The sequence below is a fragment of the Furipterus horrens genome, unplaced genomic scaffold, assembly GCF_987537825.1.
Source record: "Furipterus horrens unplaced genomic scaffold, mFurHor1.1.pri manual_scaffold_3, whole genome shotgun sequence".
Taxonomy (NCBI): domain Eukaryota; kingdom Metazoa; phylum Chordata; class Mammalia; order Chiroptera; family Furipteridae; genus Furipterus; species Furipterus horrens.
This window is the reverse complement of record NW_028327173.1, coordinates 13,468,546-13,487,684: the sequence shown is the minus strand read 5'-3', so window position 1 is coordinate 13,487,684 and position 19,139 is coordinate 13,468,546. Positions and strand designations below refer to the sequence as shown.

The 19,139-nt window shown below is 39.5% G+C and overlaps 1 protein-coding gene across 2 annotated transcripts in view; it reads right to left on the bottom strand.

The window, feature by feature from the left end:
- Window positions 1–16,523, bottom strand: part of CDC42 (cell division cycle 42) — a 39,461-nt gene extending 22,938 nt beyond the window's left edge. The window contains exon 1 of one of the 2 annotated variants that reach the window (XM_090268746.1): window positions 16,440–16,523. The gene's annotated coding sequence lies outside the window, so the exon portion shown is untranslated. The remainder of the gene's footprint in view (window positions 1–16,439) is intronic. The other variant, XM_090268744.1, reaches the window with a different exon arrangement.
- Window positions 16,524–19,139: the final 2,616 nt, after the last annotated feature.

Here is a 19,139-nt window from a genome sequence, read left to right as displayed (position 1 = left end):
GGGCACCAGCTTGGTTTGCAGGTTTGGTCCCCACTTGGGGCGCGAATGAGAGGCCACCGATTGATGTTTCTCTCTCACGTAGATACTTCTCTCCCTCTCTTTCTCCCTCCCTCCCCCCCCAAAAAATAAAATCTTTTTTTTTTAAAGGAATTCATAACAGTGCCTGATATATAATAAATGATTAGTAAAACCTATTAATCTTGCTTGAATGATTAAAGGCACTTTTGTCAATTAAGTTTTAAAACATCAACAATTCCAATACACTTAGAGCACATTTTTTATTTCCAAAATAATTACAGTACTTAATGCTCTTACTAAAAACAGCCAAACACAGAGCAACTGTTACAAGAGTCAAGTTCCAAATTAATTATCTATTCTGCAAAGCATTTGACATATATTATTAATTAATAACTTCATGTATTGAAATGTCACCAGATGGAGCGGAAGCAGGTAACCAGGGAAGAGACTTTGGTTTTGTAATATATACAATGCCAGCTTCAACAACATGGAAGGAACTAGGCCAGACATGTTTCTATATCCTGTGTCAAATCACTATGGCAGCTAAGAGGCTATTAGCACCATTTTGCTAACCAAAGGGGCTAGAAGTTATTCTGCACCAATAACTAAACACTATCCCTCTTTAATAACATCCATTTGTACCAAAACACAGAATTGGGATTGAGCAACTTAAAGTGTAAAAAATGATTCTGCCAATCATAAGGAAAATAAATTGTCAAATACGGTGTACCTTCTAGACTCCTTCCCAGTACCTAACACTCCACCAGACCGCAACACTAAAACTCCTATTTCCTAAGTTCTTAACTGCTGTGGGGGTCCAAATACCCTTTGAGTAACTCAGAACTAAAGTCCCTTTATTTTTCCAGGGTCCTTGAGTATAGATTTAAAGAAGCTATGAAACTCTTTATTATCATCATTATTTCCTGGCTGCCAGCTAGACATAAGAAATCCTATTACACCTCCACCACAGTTACCTTTTTCCCCATGACAAGTGATGTATTATTGTAAAGGAACGTTTTTAAACCTTAAAATACAGGTTTAGCTTCTAACAAAATTCAAAAGAACCTAATGGTATTAGCTTACCCAATATTACTTAAAAGAACCAAAATAGAGAATAAGAATCTTTTTAGGACTTGAAATATCCCTTAATTGTCCCAAAGCAAGAATGTTAACGCTAATGTATATAAACATTCTTTTTCAACTCTTTAGACTTCAGGCAAACACAGAACAAACCACATAAAGACAGTTCTTTTTAAACTTTATCATTTGTCTCCAGAGTCCTCAATAAACAGGAAATAATCTTAAAAACTTTGGCATTCATTCAAAAAGTCAAAGTAATACAGATACCAGTTTCTTTGTGTCTTACTCTGCCCATCTATTCAATTGTCAATTGACTGTCAATTGTCTGATACTATTCAAATTATCCAATAAGGTTTGGCGCTTATGTCAAAGTCTATGACTTTATTCACATAATCTCTCTAAACCACAGATCTCTGGCCTTACATCTCATCTTATCTGTATCCTACCTTCCATCCCCAAATCCCACCTTATCTGAGATTCCTTCCCTAACTACTCCAGCTATCAAAAACTGCCCTACGCCCTTGCTGGTGCCAAAGGCCACCAGTTCAATTCCCAGTCAGGGCACATGCCTAGGTTGGGGGTGTGTGAGAGGCAATCTATGCTTCTCTCACATACCAATGCTTCTCTCCCTCTCTCCTTTCTCTCCCTCTTTCTCCTTCCCTTTCAAATTAAATAAATAAAATCTTAAAAAAACAAAAACACACCCAAATTCTGAACTCCCTTGACAAGGTCCTTATCTCTTTGATTTCATACTTCATGCTCCTCTCCCCTTCACTCTCCACGCTCTGGCTACACAGACCTCTTTATATGTATTCTTCAAACATGCTGGGCTCTTCCTGATTTTACCCCTACTCTTAAAGCTGTTGCCTTTTCATCCTTCAGATTCCAGCTCAAATCATCACCTCCTCAAAAAATCCTCCCTATAACGGGACTAAATGGTAATGGGGTGGGGAGGAGTACAATTTTTTTAAAAAGAAGAAAAATGGTTAAAAAAAAAAATCCTCCCTAAGCATACTACTCAAAATAATACCCAACCCCTTCCTCCCTCCTTACTTCTATCATATTACCCTGTTTATTTTCTCTATAGTATGGTCATAATCTATAATTATCTTGTGTATTTCTTATATTGCACAAAAGGAGACAGATAAAAAAATAAGAAAATCTCTATAAAGGCAGGGACTCTGCTGTAGTCCCAGAAAACAGCTTAATACTGGACACACAGCAAGTACTCACCAAATAAATGAATCACATAAGTGACTCCTTAATCATGCTCCTTTTATTCACATGTGCTTGTGCTTATTTAATAAGATTATAGGCCCTCAGAGAGAAAAACTAGGCTTATACTTCTTTATCTCCCTCCCAAGGCACCTAATACTAAGCATATATTAAGGGCAAGAAAACATAAAATTTTTATTTTTTAAAAACTTTGTTGACTAAACTAATAACATGATAAAAAGCATTGAATTTGTAAAGCATATATGGGTTCCAATCGTAGCTCCACTTCAGTGTGCAGATCCTGGCAAGTTACTTCACTTCTATACCTTAATTTTCTCATCTATACAATAACATCTAACTCAAAAAAATGCTGTAAGGAGAAATGAGGTAACATATATAAAGCAACTATTATATCACCCGGGACAAAGTAATATGGCACCTTACTCTTATCCTAATTAAAACTTGCAAAAACCAAAATGGCCCTATGAGAAAGAACTGCTATGGTTAAATGAAAGCATTTGGACACCATAATTAAGAGGAAACTCAGAAAAATCTGTGCTACTTGACAGGGTTATTTGCTACCCTGATCAATCCTTTTTGAAATCCCTGCTCTGATCTCACGGAACAGTTTATAAACAAAACTTCTTATCTGTAACCAGAGTATTTGGAATGTCATAAAAAGGGTTGTAAAACTGCCTCTATTTTAAGAAGACATAAAATAACATTACTTAATCATACAACAAATATTTATCAAGTCTCTAATACACCCAAGTAAGACAATATGAGTAACAGTCAAGCACAGAAGCTTTCAAGTAGAGCAGCCCTCAGCTCATATCCTCCTTCCTGTGTGACTTTGGGCAAGCTATGTAATCTCCTTAAGACTATTTCTCACCCTGGCTTGTGTAGCTCAGTGGACTGGGCACCAACTTGAGAACTGAAAGGTCACCGGTTCGATTCCAAGCCAGGGCACATTCCTAGGTTGCAGGCCAGGTCCCCAGTTGGGGGCATGTGAGAGGCAACCAATAGATATATCTCTCACACACCAATGTTTCCCTCCCACTCCTTCTCCCTCACTTCCTCTCTAAAAATTACATAAATGAAAATTTTTAGAAACACTATTTCTCCAATCTGTAAAACAGAATAGAATTAACATCAAAGCTTGTAAGAATTCCTGAGTTACTCCTCTGTACAGCACTTAACACTCAAATATGAGCTCTTTTTATCATTGTGAAGTCACCCAGATAAGCAGTCAATTTAGAATCTGATTATCTAGGCAATCTTATATAGGGGATTGTGTTTATACTATATCAAAATGCTAAGTGAAAGCCATTCATGTACCCCTGAAAACAATGGGGTCTTATATTAGGACATTAAACACAAGGTAAATTTTTACTTTCAAAAAAATATCAGAAACAATAATAAACAAGACCTCCATGTCTAGGCCAATACCCACCAAAATTTACCATGTACATTCCTTGACCTGGGAATTCCATTTCTAAGACTTTCTCCATGTATGCAAAGAGGTAGGCACAAGGATATTTACCGCAGCACTGTTTGTAGGAGCAAGATAGGAGACTACCTACATGTGTACCAACAGGGGACTGGTAACCTAGGTTATAATGCAAAGGAATATTGTGCAACTATTAAAAAGAATGTGCTAGCCCTGGCTCGTGTGGTTCAGTGGATTGAGCATCAGCCTGCGAACCAAAAGGTTGCTGGTTCGATTCCCAGTCAAGGCACATGCCTGGGTTGCACATGGATGTTTGTCTCCTTCTTCCTCCTCCCCCACTTCCCCTCTCTCTGGAAATAAATAAATAAAAACTTAAAAATAAAATAAAGAGAATGTGCTATAGTGCCTATTGTAGACTGAACTGTGATCCCCCAAAATTTATGTGTTGAAGTTCTAACCCCCTAGTACCCCAGAATATGACTTGACTGTTGTTGGGAGATAGGGCCCTTAAGAAGTAATTAAGGTACTAGGCTGGCCAAAAAGTTCAGTTAGTTTTTTCCATACAATGGCTCTAGTAGTGCTTAGTTATCTTTAAATTCATTTAGAAAACTTTGTTAGACTGTATTGTGACAGCTGTCACATCAGTGAGCATTTTTAAAAATATCAAAATTGGTGAATTTTTGTGCAGCCATTTTAATATTGAAAATGGAAGAAAATAAGTGACATTTTCAGCATATTATGATTTATTTCCTCAAGAAAGGTAAAAATGCAACTGAAATGCAAAATAAGATTTGTGCAATATATGGAGAAGGTGCTGTGACTGAGCAAATGCATCAAAAATGGTTTGCAAAGTTTCTTGGTACTACTGACATTTGGCCAATTAATTCTTTGTCGTGCGGCTGTCTTATGCATTGGAGGTGCTTAGCAGCACCCCCGACCTCCACCCACTAGAAGCCAATAGTGAGAGACAGACGACATACTCAAAATATTCAAACCAATAGTTATTGATGAAAAATTTAAATGTTTTTCATTTTATGGGAAAAACTAAATGGACGTTTTGGCCAACCCAATACTTTACAAGAAACAATGAAATGCTATAACATTAAAAGAGTAACACAACAACCAAAAAAATGATTCAGTAAGTCAGTAACAATATATCACAGGATGAAATACTGTCCATATTAAAAACAATTGTGAAGACTACCAATACAGTAACACAGTGTTATTACAAAAATACTACCACTAACTGTTAAACTCTTGTGTTCTAATGTGTAAAAAACAAATGCAAAGAATTTAATAGCAGCTGTCCTGGCACACATGTGTGTGGGTTAAAGAACAAGGCCAAGTGCCTAACAGGTCTTACCCAGCTTCACTGATGCAGGACATTGGTTAGGACCTAAAGCATGTTATAATAGGCTTCTGTTCTTCTAAGAAACAACTCTATTAACTATAAAGTCAGTAAGATATTCAATGCCTATTATAACACTACATTGGATAAGACAGAAACCCCGCCTTCAAAGGGCTTGAAAACATTTCAGTAATTTACTGAATGCCTACTCTGTGAACACTATGCCAGAAAGTTTGACATATATCACTTTGTATAATTTACTGGTTAAAAGCAGAAAAGGCTAATGATTGTAGTAGTCTGATCTCTTAAAAAAATCACACTACAAGTGCCACAGATTTTCAAAAGAGTAATAAATGTGAGAGTGGTCTAGAAGAATGTGAAAATAAATCTCTAGTTAGTCTCTAGTTAGATGTGGTGTCATAAGAAACACATAAGTATTGCCAACCTGCAAAAAGGAAGAAACAAACAAACAAAAAATGGATGCGTCTAAGTCAATAAGGACTCTGAAAGCTAAGCAGAAAAGTTTTAATTTAATCTGGGTGGTGAACAGGAAGCTATCATTTCTTTCTTATCCATAATCAACAGGGGATTTTTGTTTGTTTGTTTGTTTTTTAGGAGTATCAATCTTGCAACTGTATTCCAAGGTGCACTGTCAAAGGTAACCAAATAAAGAAACTCGGCTATGAAACTACTTTAACAATCCAGGAATTAACTGAAAGACCTGCATTAGAGTAGCAGCATGAAAAAAGAAAAGAAACAGTTGACTGATTAGGAGGTAGAGAGTGGGTTTAAGGAAGTGGTAAATTATGAGGAAGTTTTTTAGTCTAGGATATTAGAGAATAAGTTTGTACCACAGATAAATGGAGAAGTTATAAGAAATCTATTTTATTATGGTATTCTTGTAAGAAAACAGCCTTTTCAGAATCAGTAAACAAATTCTGTCCTAAGTTAATCGAGGATGAAATCATGTGCCAGCCTGTATGAGAAATCCTACACACAAGCATACATTTGCAACAACAACAAAAAGTCACTATACTACCTAGGCAACACACACCGTGCCAGGTGAAATGCCAACCACAAAATTAACCATGATCATTCAGAAATTCTTTGTTGTATCTAAAGAGGCTGAGGTCCCTACATTCAGATTCTCATACAATCTGTTCTATAAACCACAGATCATTTTTTATTGAACAAGACAAGATTACCAAAATTCTGAATCAAAGCAGTCTACCAATTTTGATGTAGAATTTGTTGCTAATGGGATAAACATATACAGGAGCATTAAACTGTGTACTTGAGTAAGTAATTGGACAAAGTATAATAGGAGATGCTTTAACAGTTGCACCAAAGTCTACGTCCATAGAGCACAGCTGGCATGACTGCAGATGTTTCAGCTTGGTTGCAGAGCAGTGAGTAACTGTATAGTTCTATCCACTGGAAGAGATTGAGAGAAACAACAACAGAGACAGAGTTACAAAGACTGAAAAATAACCAATACGTGTGGGCAACAAATCTGCCTTTCCAAGGACACTTTAAAACAAAGCACAACACCAGCAAAGCACAAGCTTCTGCCTTATCAACTGTTTTGATATTGAAATTACTCACATCACATTTTGGGAAACTAAGCACCTATAACAGTATTCCAGATGCATTATAAAATATTTACTTAATGCCTATTTTTAAAGATTTTATATAAAAGTAAGCATAACAGTCCTGGCCAGATGGGTCAGTTGGTTGGACTATCTATCGTCCCATACACTAAGAGGTTATGGGCTCAATCCCCCTCAAGTCAGGGTACATACTGAGGTTGCAGGCTCGATCCCCAGTTGGGGCAGATAAAGGAGATAAAGGAAGCAACAAACTGATGTCTCTCTCACATCAATGTCTGCCTGTCTGTCCCTCCCTCCCTCCTTTACTCTCTAAAAATCAATAGAACACCCTCAGGTAAGGATTTTAAAAAGAAAAAGCAAGCATAACACTACTTGTCATTGATAAAAAGTGATTACAGCTGTACCTTCTACCTAAAATTGTCTCACCTCAATGGCTCAGGTACATTCCCTATAGATCTTAGCTCAAATGTCATTTTGGAACTAAAACAACTGACTACCTTTTTTTAAAAAAGATTTTATTTATTTTTAGAGAGAAATGAATGGAGAAATAGAGGGAAAAGCATGGATATGAGAGAGAAACATCAATCAGTTGCCTCCCTCAAAACCCCAACCAGGGACCTGGCCTGCAACCTAGGCATGTGTCCTGTAGAAGAATTGAACCAGCAACTCACTGAGTCGCAACAGGCAGGGCTGACTACCTTATTTTTCAAAAAATACAGCCCAAGTTCTACCAAATCCTGAAGAACTCCGCTGTACCCCACCTTTCTCTCATCCTCCTCCCCTTCATTTTTCTCCACTTCTCTCCAACTCACAGACTAGTATGTAAATTTCATGGGGACAGAGATTTGTTTTGGTCTATTTTATTCACTGCTACATCCCCAATACCTAGAACAGTGACTGTCATATAGCGCACACTCAAGAAGGTTGCTGAATTCATAAATTAATAATATAGTATGGATTAGAGATGCAGAAAGTCAAAAATGTGTTCTTTGGACTCAGAATACACCTTTAAATGGGTCCTTTAGGCTCCTAAACCCTCTCCTATAACTATATGGATATTTCTGAAAGAAAAAAACCCTATTTCTAAGACAATCCAGAGTCTGAACTAGCTGAAGTAGTTAACACTAAGTGTTTGAAGCCACTCAGCATCACTTTTGGGAATACTCTGTATCACTGTGAACAACTCTATTCCTCTGTTCTGGGACTGCACAATTCTACCAACTTTTACACTAGAAAAAAAATAATAAAACACTCTCCTAGAAAGAGGAGGATCCCCCAAAAGTATATGCAGTATCAGTGTTTACAACAGTACCAGAGTAAAACAGTTAATATAAGCAATCTTACACTCAATCATTTTATAACTAAAATATGCCTTCAGCCCTGGCCAGGGGGGCCCGGTAGGTCGGAGCATCATCCTGTAAACCTAAGGGTTCAAGGTTCGATTCCTGGTCAGGGCACACGCCTGGGTTGCAGGTTCAGTACCCGGGTCAGGCACATCTGAAATGTAATTGATCGATCGATGTTTCTCTCCCTATCTCTCCTTTCCTTCCCCTCTTTCTAAAATCGGAAAGTACATCTCTGCGTGAGGGTTTTTTTTTAATGCCTCCAATTTTAAAACAATTCACTAAGATTTAAATCAATTAAAATAGTGTATAACGAATTTAAGCATCGCATAATTGCCAAAGAATTATATCCAGAATCTAGTCCCCACAAAAATCTTTGCTATTAATTTGGTCTATTTTAAAAGCTGCTTGTCTTAGATTTCTTAGATTTCTGGGGGATTTTTTTTTTTTTTAATGTCTGGCTTGCTCTTAATTTTCTTTTTTTCCCCCTTGTTAAAAATTTTATTTATTTTCAGAGAGGGGAGAGGGTGGGCAGGAGAGATGGAGAAACATCCATGTGCAAGAGAAACATTGATTGGCTGCCTCTCACATGCCCCCCAACCTGGGACCTGGCCCGCAACCCAGGCAAGTGCCCTGACTGGGAATCAGACCAGCAAGCCTTCGTTTGCAGGCTGGCGCTCAATCTACGGAGCCACACCAGCCAGGGCAAGATTTTAGAAGAATATCTTCATTTCTATGTAATATATGCAACCAGGGGGAAAAAATTACTCTAAAAGATGGCACATTCGGTGCGTGTTTTTGAGAGAAAGGGAGGGGGAGAATTGGATAATATGTGTAGTGGGGGGGGGTGTGGCATGTTAAATTATAAAATACAAAGAATTTATAAATTATTGCCACAGCCTCCTAAAAAACTTACCTCCTTATGTATGTGAACAATTATTTTTAAAAAAATTTTTCCCTGCTGGTGTGACTCAGTGGCTTGAGTGCCAGCTAGCCGTTGGGTCAGGGCACATGCCTAGGTTGTGGGCCAGGTCCCCAGTTGGAGATTTGAGAGAGGCAACCCCAATCAATGTTTCTCTTTCTCTTCCTCTCTTTCTCCCTCCCTTTCCCTCTTCCCAAAAATAAACAAGTAAAATCTTTAAAAAAACAAAACAAAAACTTTTGGACAACAGATAAAACAGTTGAGAATTTTATGACTTTCAGAGCACTGAAATATTGGCTTTGAAATTACTGTAAGCTTTTCAGAATATAGTACTGGAAAACAATAAAATATGCAAACTAGAATCGCTAACCCAAGAACAGAGGAAACTGGATGGAGATGGTGCCTCCATTTCAGAAGTTTCCCTTGCAGCCACTGGACAATCACTTCCCCAGTCCCTAATATCGATCTGCTTCTCCCTTCTAATACTGTCCTAATTTTAATTGAAATATCTCAAATATGTAATATGCATATATAAATGCTCAGTTTCATCCCAAGAAATTGCAAATTAGCAATTTCTGTATAACTCCTGAACGGGGCTTAGGCCACAGCAAGAATAGATGATCCATGGCCTTTGCTGAAGTCTCTATCATTCACCTACCACAGGACCTTGAGAAAATGTTTCCCATTTTTCTACCCATAGCAAACATTATTTGGCCACACCAACAACCTTTGAACCTAACAGAGATTAAGAAGTTGCCTGACAGCAGTATCTCCCAGTCCATTTTCTTAAAACTTTAAGGGTCTTCCATGGGAGGACGGGTAAGCTCCATCAAACAAGTCTAAGAAACACTGAATTAAACAGATTCTCTGAGGATTAAGAAGTACAAATTAGTAGTTACAAAACAGTCATAGGGATGTAAAATACATTATAGGGAATATAGTCAGTAACATTGTAATAACTATATATGGTGTGAGGTGAGTGTTGAAATATTGGGGGGCTGGCTTTGTGTCAATAAATTGTGATTGTCTAACTACTGTGCTGTACACCTGAAACTAACATAGTATTGAATATCAACTGTAATTGAAAAATAAAATTTAAAAAATTCTGACAATCTAATTCCTCTGAGCCCTTAATAAACATATATAGTAATTATGAATTTCCTAGATGGGGATATAAGTATCGTTCCTAATTCATCTGATATCCTCCCTCATGAAAACAACTTTCAGATATTCTGAAACACTAGAGAAATAGCAAAGGCATTATTCTTAAAATTAAAATTTGTCCCCTACCCCCACCTCTATGGTTTACAAACTCTTAGAATGATCTAACATTCCCTTTGCCCCTATGATGAGCAAAACAAATAAATAATAATTCAAATATTTCCACAGCTTATATTCTGTACTATTTATACTATTACTACTTTCTGAAACAAATGAGGATATCAGATGGTGACTTAAATAGTCACAGTAACTATCCATTATTCCTAGTAATCAGATAATTGAAAGTTTACATTTTAAATTCTAATCATTTGTTTTAAAACCTTACTGTTAATCTTAAGCTCCACAATAAAAATATGATTTTCTAGGAACGTAAGAAGTAATATAGTTTAACACCACTTTGGAAGAGTCCAAAGTTGAGCTCTCAAATAGCACTCATTTGGTGAAACAAATACTAGTAGCTCTAGTGAAGGTGTATTATAATGAAAAACCCTGAACCTACAGATAGTAATGCTTTAAGACATTTTATTCTTTATTTCCTACCTTCTTCATCTGCTTTTAAACAGATTTAAAAGAAAACCAGAATATTTACAAAACATTCTTAGTGCCAACCAACAAAGCAAATGGATTTTATCTGAAATCTTGCTTATGCTTTCTTCTACAAAATGTACCCTCTTCTCATACTCCTTAACACTAATTAACAGTATTCTTTTATTCCACCTCCATCTCTCCCTCTTGTTTCATTTGCTCCTCATTTGATGTGTCCTCATTCTCTTCTGTTTCCACAAGGAATAGCAAACAGTGATAATCTATTTAGCTGAAAAGAATGGCTGCAGTTTAACTTCCAACAGTAGATGGCTTCATATTGCCACTTGGGACACAGAATGGACAAAGGTGTGCCTGAGACATATCTGCCTTGATTTCAAAAGGGTTAGGGAACATTACTCTAGAGCATACATTGCAAAGAGATAGCACTGAATTTCCCCTATTCCAAATAGTTTATGAAAAAGGGAAAAGTTATTAGAGAAAAATTTAATCTAGTCCTTAAAAAACAAATAATTTATCAATATGCAGCTCAGACAGACTAGATTTTTGCTACTAACATCTTCCCTTGAGACTGGAATATAGTTCATTTTATTTTTTATTTATTGATTTTAAAGAGGGAGAGAAAAGGGGAAAGAGAAACACTGACTTGCTGTTCCACTTATTTATGCATTCATTGGCTGATTCTTGTATGTGCCCTGACTGAAGATTGAACCCACATCCTTGATGTAGCTGGACAGTGCTCTAATCAACTGAACTACCCAGCCAGGCCTATGGTTTATTTTAAAGCAGAAAACTTTTTACATTTTACCAGTCAAATGCCAGTTTCGTATTTCCCGTTTTAATGACCAATAGAAATATAAATTACCATCTTCATAAAAATTAGTTTCCAATAAAATGTCAAATGTGTAATTGATATATTAGTTTAAGATTATCTAATTATTACTAAGTAGGCAATTCCATTTTAATAACTAAACACACTTGTTCCTGATAATGTATAGGCATGAGGTGATTCTTCACAATACAGTAGACAAGAAACTATAATTCCTTTAACAACCAAATAGGTTTCACATTCACTTTAAGATATGATCTTTGCAATAAACTCTGCTACACTGCCTAAAAGGAACCAGGTTATTCCTATATAAGTAGGGAGAAAAGAATGAATGAAACATGCAACATTGTTCCTGAAATTCCTTAAGACATCACTTTAGCAGTCTCAAAAAGGTGCTCCGAACTTTACTGTGCATAAAAATCACATGGGGATCTTGTTAAAATGCAGATTCAGATTCAGCCAGGCTGGGATGGAGCCTGAGATTTCTAATGAACTCCAAAGCAATACTTATGCTGCTTGGTCCATACAATGCATACTTGGGACCTTACATCTTTGCTTCTATAACACTGGTTAAAATAATGGACAAAAAGAAAAAAATAAAGCAGGCAACAATTTCCACTTAATTTAATAATTTTAATGGTTTCATGAGATTAACCTGGGAGAGAGATGGTTATTAAAATGTTGATGTTTGGGGAAAATGCGTACAGCATCTCTAAAGTGGGGGCCTAAGAGAAGTTTTAATAATAACAAGAGCAAACACCTACAGAATTGTTTTAACTACTTCATACAGACTACCTGATTTGATTCTCATAACACTGTGAGGTAGGGACTATTGCTAGCCCTATTTTACACAGCTAATAAATGACAAAGCCATGATTTGAACCCAGGCAATCCAGTTTCAGAGTCTACACTTTTAATCACTATACTAGCAGTATGTTTCTCAAGAATACACAGCAGCAGAATAAAAATGGCAAATCCTAAAGGCTTACTCTTGGAGAAAACGGTATGTGTCAAAGTGCAGTATTAAAGCAGAGGGAGCAACAAGGTTCCCTTCAGGTGACAGGCCACTGATGCTTGGTGAATACTATGACTTAACAATATGTAGTTTTTTGCTATATTAGAAACTATTCAGGACTTCAGCATAATAGACAAATATTTGAGAAAATGTATTTTCCTTAAAAAATTGTTTAATGGTACACCATTTTGGTGGAAAACACCTGGTTTCACTTCATGAGCTAAGCAGTTTGAGACCAATGTCCCAGGGGCAACTAGGACATCCAGGACTTATAACAGCGGCTGTGCAGACATAGCTGAAATGGCAAGTAATGAAAACTGCTTTAGCAAAAATATTTTGGACTGAAGGGATGAGTAACTAAAAGTAGAAACTGGTAAGGGACAAAGCATAACATGACCAGAAATTTGATACTGTTAAGTAAAGGAGAAGTGGCAAAAATAAGCTGTTATCTGCTAACAAAGAAATAGAAGAATGAAACAAACATTCAAGTCTGAATAATTTGTAGGAATATAAAAGAATGGATCATCAGAAAAGATTTTCTAAGCAATAGTAAATTGTCCAGATAATAAAGCTGCAAAGATACTGGACTAAAGAGATGGATACAAACAAAAATAGATTAGTAATAATCATTTCAATGAGCCCAAATATGGATGTGGCTCAGCAAGCACGAAATACGTCTCAAGAAACACAGTAGTACACAGGTCTAAAGAATATGCAGGGAAAGAAAGTTAACCCTCAAATATCATGAAATTCATTCATTTGACAAACATTTCTAGGGATACAGGGGTGACCATGCAAAGTCAAAGCCCTGCCTTCATAGAACCTAATTCTAATGAGGGATACTAATCAATTTGGAAGAAAATATTGAATATTGAAAGCCTAGAATGAAGCCCTTTGATAAAGTGGAATATATAGATCTACTTATGGGAAATAAGTTAACAAAATATTAAGCCCTCCTACTCCTGCTGCAGAGGCCCTGTAGGCTGAAATGCTTCTCATTAAATGTTTCTTCTACTTTTAAAAAAGACCCTAAACAATGAAGAAAGGCATTTAAAATGTATCTACGAATAGAAGTACATTATGACCTTTACTCCCAGTAACTATAAAAGACTACTCCCAGATAGGCACAGTAAATTGTACTTCAAAGTTTTCTAAATGTGACAGCTCTTGGATTAATATATTTTATTGGTGCAACCATTTTAAAAATAACTAGAGCCCTGGTTGGTGTAGCTCAGCAGATTGAGCACTGGCCCGCAGACCAAAAGGTCACGGGTTCAATTCCTAGTCAGGGCACAGGCCTGGGTTGCAGGCCAGGTCCCTTGTTGGGGGCATGAGAGAGACAGACTATCGATGTTTCTCTCACACACTGGTGTTTCTCTCTCTTTCTCCCGCCTTTCCCCTCTCTCTAAAAATAAATAAATATTTTTTTAAAAATAACTAGAAATCCTTTTCTAATAGCATCTAATTTTTTTCTAAACATTATCCGAAGAAAAGAAATCTTGAAGTCACAAAACAGTCAAGACTTGGTCTCAGTGGGCTTTAAGAATCTCACTGATACTTGACTTAAGCCCCAAGAATACCCTAGGCTATAACACCTGTCTTATATTAAGTTGTACTTAACTGAGTACAACTGTTCATTATCATGTGAAAACATTTTAAGAGAATGTGATACCTTTTAGGTCTTGAAGAAATTACTGGAAAAGAGCTCATTTTTATTACTCAGTTAATTACCAATCTTTTATCTCACTGCCTCAGTCTAAACACTGTAAACTCAAACTATACTGCTATATTTTAAGAGGAAAGATACAAATTGATTTATGTATATTTAAATTTCTTAAATATACAAGACTCAAGAAATAAGACCCAGAAGTGTTCCATTTTCATATTAAGACAAGATAAATTATGGCAAACATATTTCAGAAGATCCAAACTCCACACCTATCCATTTAATTTACAACACCTACACAATACAGAAAGCCAATTTAAACCTACCACTTCTTTAAAGTGCTTCTTAACAAGCAATTTATTCTCTCTATACAAATGAGAAACAATAGTAAAGTACTTGTTCCAACAAGTACTCTTACAATGTATCACACAATTGGATCTCATTTGCTTTAAGGTTTTATTTATTTTTAGAGAAGGGAGGGAGAAAGAGAGGAAGAGAAACATGGATGGAGAGAAGCATTGATGGGTTGCTTCTCTTACACCTCCCGACACCCAGGCATGTGCCCCAACAGGAGATCGTTTTGCAGGAAGAAGCCCAACCAACTGAGTCACAAGGGTCAGGATGGATCTCATTTCCTTTACAACGCTAATATTTTTCTGTGCTACTGTACCCTGTAGTCCATGAAGGATGTACTTAACATTCAGCGAAACAAATACCGTGATCCCAAAAGGTCTGAAAATGTTAAGTTTTTTAGTAAAAAGATCCGAAACTGGTTTTTAATTACAAAACTAAGTGTCCAGCAAGCAAAGATACGGGGAAACATAAACTGACTCTTTTCCCTTGTCACAAAAAGCACACGTGAGTCAACTCAGGTATGCACTCTGCATCCTTAGGTCATATGGGAGACATTAAACAGTCTGGGAAACTCATTCTGGACCAGAGATGCTTCTACAAATAAATGCACTTCATTCCAGTACAAAGGGATCTTTAAAAGGTATTGCCTCCGTTAAGTGGCTGTAGAAGATGTTGTGTTATGCTTTATTTCCTGGCACCAACCAATCTTGAGATTTTAAACCTTCCTGACTTTTAGGTGCATTTGAGACGATTGGAGTTTGAAAATTATCTCTGAATACGATGCGCTGGGAGGTAGGCAGGATATACAACTAAGGGTGCAGGACGCTGTCTTAATTTGGTGAGCCCCTGACTTGCAGGAGTTAAAACTCTCACTCCTTATATCGCGATGACGTAATCTTGCACACTGCATTTCTCTTGGACTTAAAGGGGAGGAAAAAGCAAATGAACAAAGAAAATTTCCCCCTAATATGAGGAATTAAGAACGCGTCATAACGACAGTTTCGAGAGGGAGTTAGGTAACTTCCAGAAAGGGAAGCTTCAGCTGAACAGGCAGGGCGGTAGAGTTGGAGAAGCAAGCGGAAATGGTGTTAGAAACTCAACCTAAAGCAGGAATAAAGACTGGAGAAACCGCGACCAGACCCACCCCGCCCGGACCAAGCGTCGGGAGGCGAGGCTACGGACGGAAGCAGGTCGCAGGCAAAGCCCGGAGCAGCCAGCAAGCCGCCCCCTCCGGGACTACCACTTCGCCGCCGGGTTAGCAATTCCGCTCCCCTCCCCCCCCGCCCGCCGCAAAATGTCCGCGGCGGCGCCCGGCGAAGCAGGAAGTTGAAGCCCGGGCGCCCGAGCCACAGACACTCTCGCTCAGCCTCGGCGCCCGCGAGCGGCTCAGAGACCTAGACCCAGAGCACCCCAGCCTGCTGCCCGCCCTCGAGGCCAGCAGAGCCGGCCGAGGGGGAGGGGAGCCCGAACTGCGGGGATGGGTGTGACTCCTTCCTTCCGCCGTTGCCCGGTGACAGCCCGGCCCCGCCCGCGCCCTTAGGCCGGGACCCCGCGCCCCGGCAGCATTCCCCTTGAGGGGACGGGAGCCCCTCACCTTTCCCGCCGGGACCCCCGCCCCTCCGTTCCTCTACAGAACCAAAACCCGCGCGAGCGCGGACGGCGCCGCGGTAGCCAGGCGCCCCCCCAACTCGGAGACCCGCGCTCCCAGGCTTCCCGGGAACCCAGAAGCGGGGTGTCGCCGCGGACCGGGGGAGGACGGGGGTGGCATTGGGAACGGAACCATTGAGAAGCCGCTCCCGCGGGGAGCCTCAGGCCCCGCACTCACCTCAGCTTCTCCGCCGGGGCGTTGGCAGCACTGTGCGGGGTCTCCTCAGCTGCCGTACAGGGGCACGCGCCTGACGTCAGCACGCAGGCCACGCACTGTGGGGCACCCGCGGAAGTGGGAGGGACCCAGAGTCGAGCATAGGCGGATCCGAAGCCTGACTTCAACCTTAGTCCTGGCTCAGACGCCTATCGCGCACGCGCCAGCCTAAGCGGCCTCGTCTCTTCACATCTTTCTTAGATGGTTGTGTTTATGGTCATATGTGGCAACGTCATTTGCAAAGCGCTTCCACTAACATTTCTTTTGATCCTGCAACCTTGTGAAGTACAGTATTATCAGATTAGACGGAGACTACTCGGAGGGAAGTGACTTGCCCGAGAACACACTGCAGGTGGATAGCCCAAGTATTCTGTGGGTCCGCCATGGCGTGAGAGCGAGCCGCACTTCTCAGCTCTACCTGCACCGCAGTCTCCCTCGCTCCAGCCACAGCGTCTTCTTTTGGTTTAGAGACTTCCTCTCCATTGCAACACATTGCACTCACTGTTTTCCCCTACCTGCTCCACTTCACCAGCCCTTTGGTTGGCTCTCAGCCCTTCCGGATCATCCTGTCCTCACAGCACCTGTTTTATCGTCTGTCTTCACTGCTAGTGTGGAAGCTTCAGGGGAATAGGAACCTTCTCTGTCGTTTTCTCAGATGTTTCCCACTGTTTGAGAAAAGTAGTTTATCTTAATAATAGGTGTGATGACTACCACGCCTATTCGGCCAAGTAAGACACCTGTTTTCAATAGATTTGATTTAATAGGCCTTTCTTTTGGACTCTTAACTACATAAGAAGAATAACTACATTTTTGAGTGCTTACTATAGGCACGGTGCTAACAACTTTGCGTGTAATAGTAGCTAATTTAATACTCAACAAACATTTTATAAGTTAAGGCTAGTACCCCCATTTATTGATACATGAACTGAGGCTCAGAGGTGTTAAGGGACTTCCCCAAGGTCACCAAGGCAGGCAGTGGCAGAGCTGAGACTTGAACCCAGGAGATTGGCTCTAGTTGACCACTACACTATCATACTACCCAGCAGGTTTATTATAGAGAAATCAAAAGAAGCTTGCAAAGAAAGAAAAACAAAAGATAAGCTTGCCCTGACAATGCTCAGTGGGTTGGGCATTGTCCCTCAAACCAAAATGTTGCCAGTTTGATCCCTGGGTTGCAGGCCAGGTCCCCCTGTTGGGCGTGTTCGGTGTTTCTGTCGCTCTCTTTCTCCCTCCTTTCCCCTCTCTCTAACAATAAATAACTAAAATTTTAAGTAAAAATTAAGAAAGATAAGCCTCAGCTGTGGTCCTGACTCTTATAATATACAACTACTAATATTTTGGTATATACCTTCTCAGTATTTATGAATAAATATCTATATGTATACACACACACCTGTTGCACAAAAACAGAGTGTAATCTGCTTTTCTCTCACAATTACATTCTGAGCCCTGACCGGTATGGCTCGTTGGTTGGGCATTGTCCCGCAAAGGTGAAAGTCACTGGTTTGATTCCTGGTCAAGGGACATACCTGAGTTGCAGGTTCGGTCCCCAGTCAGCAGATGTGAGAAGCAACCAATCAATGTCTTTCTCTCACATCAATATTTCTCTCCCTTTCTTCCTCCCTTCCCCCTCTCTTAAAATAAATAAATAAATTACTTTAGCCCCGGCTGATGTGGCTCAGTGGATTGAATGCCAGCCTGTGAACCTAAAGATCGCGGTTTCGATTCCCAAGTCAGGGCACATGCAGGTCCCTGACTGGGGACTCATAAGAGGCAATCACGCATTGATGTTTCTCTCCCTCTTTCTCCTTTCGTTCCCCTCCCTCTAAACGTAAGTAAATAAGATCTTTAAAAAAAAATAACTACATTGTGAATATCTTTTCATGTCAAAGCATTATTTGCAAAGGCTGTATTCTAATGCATGGGCATTATGATACTTATCCAATCTCCCGTTGGAATCTAAGTTGTTTTTGGCTATTATAAGTTTTTACTATTGTAAAAATGCATAAGCTTAGTTTCTTAACCCTGAGGGACAACTGGTTGTTGTTTCTCCCTCTGCAGGACCAGTTGGCAGTGACCTTTTCTTCATCCCTTCTCACAATCCCATGAATGTCCCCAGACAATGTCTGCCCTTTCCATCAGCAGCAATATCTTGATGGGGTGTCACCCAACTACTTAGCTTTTCCTGCCTTTATTCTGAGGACAAGGACTCCCTTTGCACTTTGTCCATTGTGTTGTTGGTTTTTAGTGTTGTTGTTTTTTTTTTCAGAAGGACCCTCCCCCAACTTTTGACAGCCCCAAAAAGCAATAGCATTACTACTTGACCCCAGTCTAGCCCTTCCCTTGCTGCTAACCCATCCATACACCAGCCTCCTAGTGCCCTCCCCCCACTGCCCCACTGGCTACAGCTGCCTCATATTAAGGGGAGAAGTAGCCCATGGGTCTCCGGCTCCCCTTCCCCAGTGGTTACAAGCCCTGTGTCCATTCCTCCTTCTTCTGGTAACAGCATTTCCATTTCTCCTGGAGCCACCCCTCCCCCTATTCTCACTCCAAGTGACTCTAGAGAAGATGACTCTGCCCCCAGTTGCAGATATTTCTGCTGGTGACCCAGGCTTAGCCAATCAGAGCATTTTAGAGAGCACTCTTGCTGTGGCATTTCAGCAA